The sequence below is a fragment of the Oncorhynchus keta genome, chromosome 31 (genome assembly GCF_023373465.1).
Source record: "Oncorhynchus keta strain PuntledgeMale-10-30-2019 chromosome 31, Oket_V2, whole genome shotgun sequence".
Lineage (NCBI taxonomy): Eukaryota > Metazoa > Chordata > Actinopteri > Salmoniformes > Salmonidae > Oncorhynchus > Oncorhynchus keta.
This window is the reverse complement of record NC_068451.1, coordinates 26739766-26750077: the sequence shown is the minus strand read 5'-3', so window position 1 is coordinate 26750077 and position 10312 is coordinate 26739766. Positions and strand designations below refer to the sequence as shown.

The window sequence follows — 10312 nt, the reverse complement described above, 5'->3', positions numbered from 1 at the left end:
TTGAGATGTACAACGCTAAACACGGTCTTTCACTCCTACACACTTATATGTGCATAGGTTTATACATATACTTATCCATGGTAATGATAATAATAATAACGTGAGTTAAAATAATAAAACAATATTAGAATATCTGTAAGAATATATTAATGTTTTTTTAAATGTTTGAATACACATTAACATGAATGTGACGATGTTCTGAAATCTATAGGGGAGAATTCTACTGTATATGTAGATATAATATTATATATCTAGCTGAAGTGAATATGAATATGTGTATGTGACCCGGGGAGTGAGTGGAATGATATTTTAAAGATAATTAATTTTGATCTTGATTATGTACATTTTATTGCAAATATATACAATTATTGTATATTGTTGAATTGCTGTGAATTGACACAGTGTGACAGAGTTAGAACTGAAATCAACCAAAAATGTTACCCTGACATTGGATTTAGGTGGGTGAAGAAAATACATAATTCCCTTATGTTAATGACTTTTCTCAAATCCAGTCAGTTTTCCACGTTGAGTCAACACCATCACATTAAATTGTGTGGTTGAAATGACGTGGAAACAACGTTGATTCAACCATTTTTTGCCCAGTGGGGTGTTTCAACAGTTTGGTACGATGTGAAAGAACTCAACAGGAGAAAGCAATAGCATGGTATACGTCCGTCATATAGTTTTTTCCTGTTCTATATCTCTAAGAACAGATAGAGAAGAGGAGAGGAGAGGAGAGGGGAGGGGAGGGGAGGGGAGGAGAGGAGAGGAGAGGAGAGGAGAGGAGAGGAGAGGAGAGGAGAGGAGAGGAGAGGAGAGGGAGAGGAGAGGAGAGGAGAGGAGAGGAGAGGAGAGGAGAGGAGAGGAGAGGAGAGGAGAGGAGAGGAGAGGAGAGGAGAGGAGAGTACTATAGACTATTACAATGCTCCCACTGACTGGCGATGTGTAACTACTGTCCTCTGCTGGTCATTGTCCTACTCTGACACTACCATGGAAGGAGGGTCTGTTTCAATACTTTTACAAAGCTCCTGCCTTCTTCCCTTTATGAAGACACCAATCTAGCATAAGTCAGGCACAGTCATGTCATATCAGGGATTGCTCCAAGGAAGGAAAGAATGAATTATTGAGTGAGGGAGAGAAAGGAGTGAGTATACAGCCGAGAGAGGGAGAGAAAGGAGTGAGTATATGGCTGCGAGAGGGAGAGAAAGGAGTGAGTATATGGCTGAGAGAGGGGGAGAAAGGAGTGAGTCTATGGCTGAGAGAAGAAGAGAAAGAAGTGAGTATACAGCTGAGAGAGGGAGAGAAAGGAGTGAGTATAAGGCTGAGAGAGGGAGAGAAAGGAGTGAGTATATGGCTGAGAGAGGGAGTGAGAGGAGTGACTATAAGGCTGAGAGAGGTAGAGAAAGGATTGAGTATGCAGCTGAGAGAAGGAGAGAAAGGAGTGAGTATAAGGCTGAGAGTGGGAGAGAAAGGAGTGAGTATACAGCTGCGAGAGGGAGAGAACGGAGTGAGTATATGGCTGAGAGAGGGAGAGAATGGAGTGAGTATTAGGCTGAGAGGGAGAAAGGAAGAAGTGAGTATACAGCTGAGAGAGGGAGAGAAAGGAGTGAGTATATGGCTGCGAGAGGGAGAGAAAGGAGTGAGTATATGGCTGAGAGAGGGGGAGAAAGGAGTGACTCTATGGCTGAGAGAAGAAGAGAAAGAAGTGAGTATACAGCTGAGAGAGGGAGAGAAAGGAGTGAGTATAAGGCTGAGAGAGGGAGAGAAAGTAGTGAGTATATAGCTGAGAGAGGGAGAGAAAGGAGTGAGTATAAGGCTGAGAGTGGGAGAGAAAGGAGTGAGTATACAGCTGAGAAAGGGAGAGAAAGGAGTGAGTATATGACTGAGAGAGGGAGAGAAAGGAGTGAGTATATGGCTGAGAGAGGGAGAGAAAGGAGTGTGTATATGGCTGAGAAAGGAGTGAGTATATGACTGAGAGAGGGAGAGAAAGGAGTGAGTATACAGCTCAGGGAGGGACAGAAAGGAGTGAGTATACAGCTAAGAGAGGGAGAGAAAGGAGTGAGTAAGGCTGAGAGGGAGAGAAAGGAGTGAGTATAAGGCTGAGAGAGGGACAGAAAGGAGTGAGTATACAGCTGAGTGAGGGAGAGAAAGGAGAGAGTATAAGGCTGAGAGGGAGAGAAAGGAGTGAGTAAGGCTGAGAGGGAGAGAAAGGAGTGAGTATAAGGCTGAGAGAGGGAGAGAATGGAGTGAGTATAAGGCTGAGAGGGAGAGAAAGGAGTGAGTATAAGGCTGAGAGAGGGACAGAAAGGAGTGAGTATACAGCTGAGTGAGGGAGAGAAATGAGAGAGTATAAGGCTGAGAGGGAGAAAAAGGAGTGAGTAAGGCTGAGAGGGAGAGAAAGGAGTGAGTATAAGGCTGAGAGAGGGAGAGAAAGGAGTGAGTATAAGGCTGTGAGAGGGAGAGAAAGGAGTGAGTATATGGCTGAGAGAGGGAGAGAATGGAGTGAGTATAAGGCTGAGAGGGAGAGAGAAAGGAGTGAGTATAAGGCTGAGAGAGGGAGAGAAAGGAGTCAGTATATGGCTGAGAGAGGGATAGAAAGGAGTGAGTATACAGCTGAGAGAGGGAGAGAAAGGAGTGAGTATATGGCAAGAGAGAGGGAGAGAGGAGTGAGTATACGGCTGAGAAAGGGAGAGAAAGGAGTGAGTATATGGCTGAGAGAAGGAGGGAAAGGAGTGAGTATATGGCTGAGAGAGGGAGAGAAAGGAGTGAGTATATGGCTGAGAGAGGGAGATAAAGGAGTGAGTATATGCCTGAGAGAGGGAGAGAAAGGAGTGAGTATACAGCTGAGAAAGGGAGAGAAAGGAGTGAGTATACAGCTGAGAGAGGGAGAGAAAGGAGTGAGTATATGGCTGAGAGAGGGAGAGAAAGGAGTGAGTATATGACTGAGAGAGGGAGAGAAAGGAGTGAGTATACAGCTGAGAAAGGGAGAGAAAGGAGTGTGTATATGGCTGAGAGAGGGAGAGAAAGGAGTGAGTATATGGCTGAGAGAGGGAGAGAAAGGAGTGTGTATATGGCTGAGAAAGGAGTGAGTATATGACTGAGAGAGGGAGAGAAAGGAGTGAGTATACAGCTCAGGGAGGGACAGAAAGGAGTGAGTATACAGCTAAGAGAGGGAGAGAAAGGAGTGAGTAAGGCTGAGAGGGAGAGAAAGGAGTGAGTATAAGGCTGAGAGAGGGACAGAAAGGAGTGAGTATACAGCTGAGTGAGGGAGAGAAAGGAGAGAGTATAAGGCTGAGAGGGAGAGAAAGGAGTGAGTATAAGGCTGAGAGAGGGAGAGAATGGAGTGAGGATAAGGCTGAGAGGGAGAGAAAGGAGTGAGTATAAGGCTGAGAGAGGGACAGAAAGGAGTGAGTATACAGCTGAGTGAGGGAGAGAAAGGAGAGAGTATAAGGCTGAGAGGGAGAGAAAGGAGTGAGTAAGGCTGAGAGGGAGAGAAAGGAGTGAGTATAAGGCTGAGAGAGGGAGAGAAAGGAGTGAGTATAAGGCTGTGAGAGGGAGAGAAAGGAGTGAGTATATGGCTGAGAGAGGGAGAGAATGGAGTGAGTATAAGGCTGAGAGGGAGAGAGAAAGGAGTGAGTATAAGGCTGAGAGAGGGAGAGAAAGGAGTCAGTATATGGCTGAGAGAGGGAGAGAAAGGAGTGAGTATACAGCTGAGAGAGGGAGAGAAAGGAGTGAGTATATGGCAAGAGAGACAGGAGTGAGAGGCTGAGAAAGGGAGAGAAAGGAGTGAGTATATGGCTGAGAGAAGGAGGGAAAGGAGTGAGTATATGGCTGAGAGAGGGAGAGAAAGGAGTGAGTATATGGCTGAGAGAGGGAGATAAAGGAGTGAGTATACAGCTGAGAAAGGGAGAGAAAGGAGTGAGTATATGGCTGAGAGAGGGAGAGAAAGGAGTGTGTATATGGCTGAGAGAGGGAGAGAAAGGAGTGTGTATATGGCTGAGAAAGGAGTGAGTATATGACTGAGAGAGGGAGAGAAAGGAGTGAGTATACAGCTGAGAAAGGGAGAGAAAGGAGTGAGTATATGACTGAGAGAGGGAGAGAAAGGAGTGAGTATAAGGCTGAGAGAGGGAGAGAAAGGAGTGAGTATACAGCTCAGGGAGGGACAGAAAGGAGTGAGTATACAGCTAAGAGAGGGAGAGAAAGGAGTGAGTAAGGCTGAGAGGGAGAGAAAGGAGTGAGTATAAGGCTGAGAGAGGGACAGAAAGGAGTGAGTATACAGCTGAGTGAGGGAGAGAAAGGAGAGAGTATAAGGCTGAGAGGGAGAGAAAGGAGTGAGTATAAGGCTGAGAGAGGGAGAGAATGGAGTGAGGATAAGGCTGAGAGGGAGAGAAAGGAGTGAGTATAAGGCTGAGAGAGGGACAGAAAGGAGTGAGTATACAGCTGAGTGAGGGAGAGAAAGGAGAGAGTATAAGGCTGAGAGGGAGAGAAAGGAGTGAGTAAGGCTGAGAGGGAGAGAAAGGAGTGAGTATAAGGCTGAGAGAGGGAGAGAAAGGAGTGAGTATAAGGCTGTGAGAGGGAGAGAAAGGAGTGAGTATATGGCTGAGAGAGGGAGAGAATGGAAATTAGTATAAGCCAGAGAGGGAGAGAGAAAGGAGTGAGTATAAGGCTGAGAGAGGGAGAGAAAGGAGTCAGTATATGGCTGAGAGAGGGAGAGAAAGGAGTGAGTATACAGCTGAGAGAGGGAGAGAAAGGAGTGAGTATATGACAAGAGAGAGGGAGAGAGGAGTGAGTATACGGCTGAGAAAGGGAGAGAAAGGAGTGAGTATATGGCTGAGAGAAGGAGGGAAAGGAGTGAGTATATGGCTGAGAGAGGGAGAGAAAGGAGTGAGTATATGGCTGAGAGAGGGAGATAAAGGAGTGAGTATACAGCTGAGAAAGGGAGAGAAAGGAGTGAGTATATGGCTGAGAGAGGGAGAGAAAGGAGTGTGTATATGGCTGAGAAAGGAGTGAGTATATGACTGAGAGAGGGAGAGAAAGGAGTGAGTATACAGCTGAGAAAGGGAGAGAAAGGAGTGAGTATATGACTGAGAGAGGGAGAGAACGGAGTGAGTATATGGCTGAGAGAGGGAGAGAAAGGAGTGTGTATATGGCTGAGAAAGGAGTGAGTATATGACTGAGAGAGGGAGAGAAAGGAGTGAGTATACAGCTGAGAAAGGGAGAGAAAGGAGTGAGTATATGACTGAGAGAGGGAGAGAAAGGAGTGAGTATAAGGCTGAGAGAGGGAGAGAAAGGAGTGAGTATACAGCTGAGAGAGGGAGAGAAAGGAGTGAGTATACAGCTGAGAGAGGGAGAGAAGGGAGTGAGTATAAGGCTGAGAGAGGGAGAGAAAGGAGTGAGCATAAGGCTGAGAGAGGGAGAGAAAGGAGTGAGTATACAGCTGAGAGAGGGAGAGAAAGGAGTGAGTATACAGCTGAGAGAGGGAGAGAAGGGAGTGAGTATATGGCTGGGAGGGACAGAAAGGAGTGAGTATAAGGCTGAGAGGGAGAGAAAGGAGTGAGTATACAGCTGAGAGAGTGAGAAAGGAGTGAGTATAAGGCTGAGAGAGGGAGAGAAAGGAGTGAGTATACAGCTGAGAGAGGGAGAGAAAGGAGTGAGTATACAGCTGAGAGAGGGAGAGAAGGGAGTGAGTATAAGGCTGAGAGAGGGAGAGAAAGGAGTGAGCATAAGGCTGAGAGAGGGAGAGAAAGGAGTGAGTATACAGCTGAGAGAGGGAGAGAAAGGAGTGAGTATACAGCTGAGAGAGGGAGAGAAGGGAGTGAGTATATGGCTGGGAGGGACAGAAAGGAGTGAGTATAAGGCTGAGAGGGAGAGAAAGGAGTGAGTATACAGCTGAGAGAGTGAGAAAGGAGTGAGTATAAGGCTGAGAGAGAGAGAAAGGAGTGAGTATAAGGCTGAGAGAGAGAGAAAGGAGTGAGTATAAGGCTGAGAGGGAGAGAAAGGAGTGAGTATACAGCTGAGAGAGAGAGAAAGGAGTGAGTATAAGGCTGAGAGGGAGAGAAAGGAGTGAGTATACAGCTGAGAGAGAGAGAAAGGAGTGAGTATAAGGCTGAGAGAGAGAGAAAGGAGTGAGTATAAGGCTGAGAGAGAGAGAAAGGAGTGAGTATAAGGCTGAGAGGGAGAGAAAGGAGTGAGTATACAGCTGAGAGAGAGAGAAAGGAGTGAGTATAAGGCTGAGAGGGAGAGAAAGGAGTGAGTATAAGGCTGAGAGAGAGAGAAAGGAGTGAGTATAAGGCTGAGAGGGAGAGAAAGGAGTGAGTATAAGGCTGAGAGAGAGATAAAGGAATGAGTATAAGGCTGAGAGTGAGAGAAATGAGTGAGTATACAGCTGAGAGAGAGAGAAAGGAGTGAGTATACAGCTGAGAGAGTGAGAAAGGAGTGAGTATAATGCTGAGAGAGAGAGAAAGGAGTGAGTATAAGGCTGAGAGGGAGAGAAAGGAGTGAGTATACAGCTGAGAGAGTGAGAAAGGAGTGAGTATACAGCTGAGAGAGTGAGAAAGGAGTGAGTATAAGGCTGAGAGAGAGAGAAAGGAGTGAGTATAAGGCTGAGAGAGAGAGAAAGGAGTGAGTATAAGGCTGAGAGGGAGAGAAAGGAGTGAGTATACAGCTGAGAGAGTGAGAAAGGAGTGAGTATAAGGCTGAGAGAGGGAGAGAAAGGAGTGAGTATACAGCTGAGAGAGGGAGGGATAGGATTGAGTATAAGGCTGAGAGAGGGAGAGAAAGGAGTGAGTATACAGCTGAGAGGGAGAGAAAGGAGTGAGTATACAGCTGAGAGAGGGAGAGAAAGGAGTGAGTATAAGGCTGAGAGAGGGAGACAAAGGGGAGTATACAGCTGAGAGAGGGAGAAAGGAGTAGTATACAGCTGAGAGAGGGAGAGAAAGGAGTGAGTATACAGCTGAGAGAGGGAGAGAAAGGAGTGAGTATAAGGCTGAGAGAGGGAGAGAAAGGAGTGAGTATACAGCTGAGAGAGGGAGAGAAAGGAGTGAGTATAAGGCTGAGAGAGGGAGAGAAAGGAGAGTATACAGCTGAGAGAGGGAGGGATAGGAGTGAGTATAAGGCTGAGAGAGGGAGAGAAAGGAGTGAGTATAAGGCTGAGAGGAGAGAAAGGAGTGAGTATACAGCTGAGAGAGGGGAGAAAGGAGTGAGTATACAGCTGAGAGAGGGAGAGAAAGGAGTGAGTATAAGGCTGAGAGGGAGAGAAAGGAGTGAGTATAAGGCTGAGAGGGAGAGAAAGGAGTGAGTATACAGCTGAGAGGGAGAGAAAGGAGTGAGTATAAGGATGAGAGAGGGAGAGAAAGGAGTGAGTACAAGGCTGAGAGAGGGAGAGAAAGGAGTGAGTATATGGCTGAGAGAGGAAGAGAAGGAGTGAGTATACAGCTGAGAGGGAGAGAGAAAGGAGTGAGTATACGGCTGAGAGAGGGAGAGAAAGGAGTGAGTATAAGGCTGAGAGAGGGAGAGAAAGGAGTGAGTATAAGGCTGAGAGGGAGAAAAAGGAGTGAGTATACAGCTGAGAGGGAGAGAAAGGAGTGAGTATAAGGCTGAGAGAGGGAGAGAAAGGAGTGAGTATATGGCTGAGAGAGGGAGAGAAAGGAGTGAGTATAAGGCTGAGAGAGGGAGAGAAAGGAGTGAGTATACAGCTGAGAGGGAGAGAAAGGAGTGAGTATAAGGCTGAGAGAGGGAGAGAAAGGAGTGAGTATACAGCTGAGAGGGAGAGAAGGGAGTGAGTATATGGCTGGGAGGGACAGAAAGGAGTGAGTATAAGGCTGAGAGGGAGAGAAAGGAGTGAGTATACAGCTGAGAGAGTGAGAAAGGAGTGAGTATAAGGCTGAGAGAGAGAGAAAGGAGTGAGTATAAGGCTGAGAGAGAGAGAAAGGAGTGAGTATAAGGCTGAGAGGGAGAGAAAGGAGTGAGTATACAGCTGAGAGAGAGAGAAAGGAGTGAGTATAAGGCTGAGAGGGAGAGAAAGGAGTGAGTATACAGCTGAGAGAGAGAGAAAGGAGTGAGTATAAGGCTGAGAGAGAGAGAAAGGAGTGAGTATAAGGCTGAGAGAGAGAGAAAGGAGTGAGTATAAGGCTGAGAGGGAGAGAAAGGAGTGAGTATACAGCTGAGAGAGAGAGAAAGGAGTGAGTATAAGGCTGAGAGGGAGAGAAAGGAGTGAGTATAAGGCTGAGAGAGAGAAAGGAGTGAGTATAAGGCTGAGAGGGAGAGAAAGGAGTGAGTATAAGGCTGAGAGAGAGATAAAGGAATGAGTATAAGGCTGAGAGTGAGAGAAATGAGTGAGTATACAGCTGAGAGAGAGAGAAAGGAGTGAGTATACAGCTGAGAGAGTGAGAAAGGAGTGAGTATAATGCTGAGAGAGAGAGAAATGAGTGAGTATAAGGCTGAGAGGGAGAGAAAGGAGTGAGTATACAGCTGAGAGAGAGAGAAAGGAGTGAGTATAAGGCTGAGAGAGAGAGAAAAAGGAGTGAGTATAAGGCTGAGAGGGAGAGAAAGGAGTGAGTATACAGCTGAGAGAGTGAGAAAGGAGTGAGTATACAGCTGAGAGAGTGAGAAAGGAGTGAGTATAAGGCTGAGAGAGAGAGAAAGGAGTGAGTATAAGGCTGAGAGAGAGAGAAAGGAGTGAGTATAAGGCTGAGAGGGAGAGAAAGGAGTGAGTATACAGCTGAGAGAGTGAGAAAGGAGTGAGTATAAGGCTGAGAGAGGGAGAGAAAGGAGTGAGTATACAGCTGAGAGAGGGAGGGATAGGATTGAGTATAAGGCTGAGAGAGGGAGAGAAAGGAGTGAGTATACAGCTGAGAGGGAGAGAAAGGAGTGAGTATACAGCTGAGAGAGGGAGAGAAAGGAGTGAGTATAAGGCTGAGAGAGGGAGACAAAGGAGTGAGTATACAGCTGAGAGAGGGAGAAAAGGAGTGAGTATACAGCTGAGAGAGGGAGAGAAAGGAGTGAGTATACAGCTGAGAGAGGGAGAGAAAGGAGTGAGTATAAGGCTGAGAGAGGGAGAGAAAGGAGTGAGTATACAGCTGAGAGAGGGAGAGAAAGGAGTGAGTATAAGGCTGAGAGAGGGAGAGAAAGGAGTGAGTATACAGCTGAGAGAGGGAGGGATAGGAGTGAGTATAAGGCTGAGAGAGGGAGAGAAAGGAGTGAGTATAAGGCTGAGAGGGAGAGAAAGGAGTGAGTATACAGCTGAGAGAGGGAGAGAAAGGAGTGAGTATACAGCTGAGAGAGGGAGAGAAAGGAGTGAGTATAAGGCTGAGAGGGAGAGAAAGGAGTGAGTATAAGGCTGAGAGGGAGAGAAAGGAGTGAGTATACAGCTGAGAGGGAGAGAAAGGAGGAGTATAAGGATGAGAGAGGGAGAGAAAGGAGTGAGTACAAGGCTGAGAGAGGGAGAGAAAGGAGTGAGTATATGGCTGAGAGAGGAAGAGAAGGAGTGAGTATACAGCTGAGAGGGAGAGAAGGAGTGAGTATACGGCTGAGAGAGGGAGAGAAAGGAGTGAGTATAAGGCTGAGAGAGGGAGAGAAAGGAGTGAGTATAAGGCTGAGAGGGAGAAAAAGGAGTGAGTATACAGCTGAGAGGGAGAGAAAGGAGTGAGTATAAGGCTGAGAGAGGGAGAGAAAGGAGTGAGTATATGGCTGAGAGAGGGAGAGAAAGGAGTGAGTATACAGCTGAGAGGGAGAGAAAGGAGTGAGTATAAGGCTGAGAGAGGGAGAGAAAGTATAGTATACAGCTGAGAGGGAGAGAAAGGAGTGAGTATAAGGCTGAGAGAGGGAGAGAAAGGAGTGAGTATACAGCTGAGAGGGAGAGAAAGGAGTGAGTATACAGCTGAGAGAGGGAGGGATAGGATTGAGTATAAGGCTGAGAGAGGGAGAGAAAGGAGTGAGTATAAGGCTGAGAGAGGGAGAGAAAGGAGTGAGTATACAGCTGAGAGGGAGAGAAACGAGTCAGTATAAGGCTGAGAGAGGGAGAGAAAGGAGTGAGTATACGGCTGAGAGAGGGAGAGAAAGGAGTGAGTATAAGGCTGAGAGAGGGAGAGAAAGGAGTGAGTATACGGCTGAGAGAGGGAGAAGAAAGGAGTGAGTATAAGGCTGAGAGAGGAGAGAAAGGAGTGAGTATAAGGCTGAGAGGGAGCTGAGTGAGTATACAGCTGAGAGGGAGAGAAAGGAGTGAGTATAAGGCTGAGAGAGGGAGAGAAAGGAGTGAGTATATGGCTGAGAGAGGGAGAGAAAGGAGTGAGTATACAGCTGAGAGGGAGAGAAA

General features: G+C 46.8%; 1 protein-coding gene across 1 annotated transcript in view; it reads left to right on the top strand.

The window, feature by feature from the left end:
• LOC118380954 (voltage-dependent calcium channel gamma-7 subunit-like) overlaps nucleotides 1-719 on the top strand; it is a 33740-nt gene extending 33021 nt beyond the window's left edge. The window contains exon 6 of the mRNA XM_052490086.1: nucleotides 1-719. This exon is cut by the window's left edge and continues 1659 nt beyond it. The gene's annotated coding sequence lies outside the window, so the exon portion shown is untranslated.
• The last annotated feature ends 9593 nt before the right edge of the window (nucleotides 720-10312 follow it).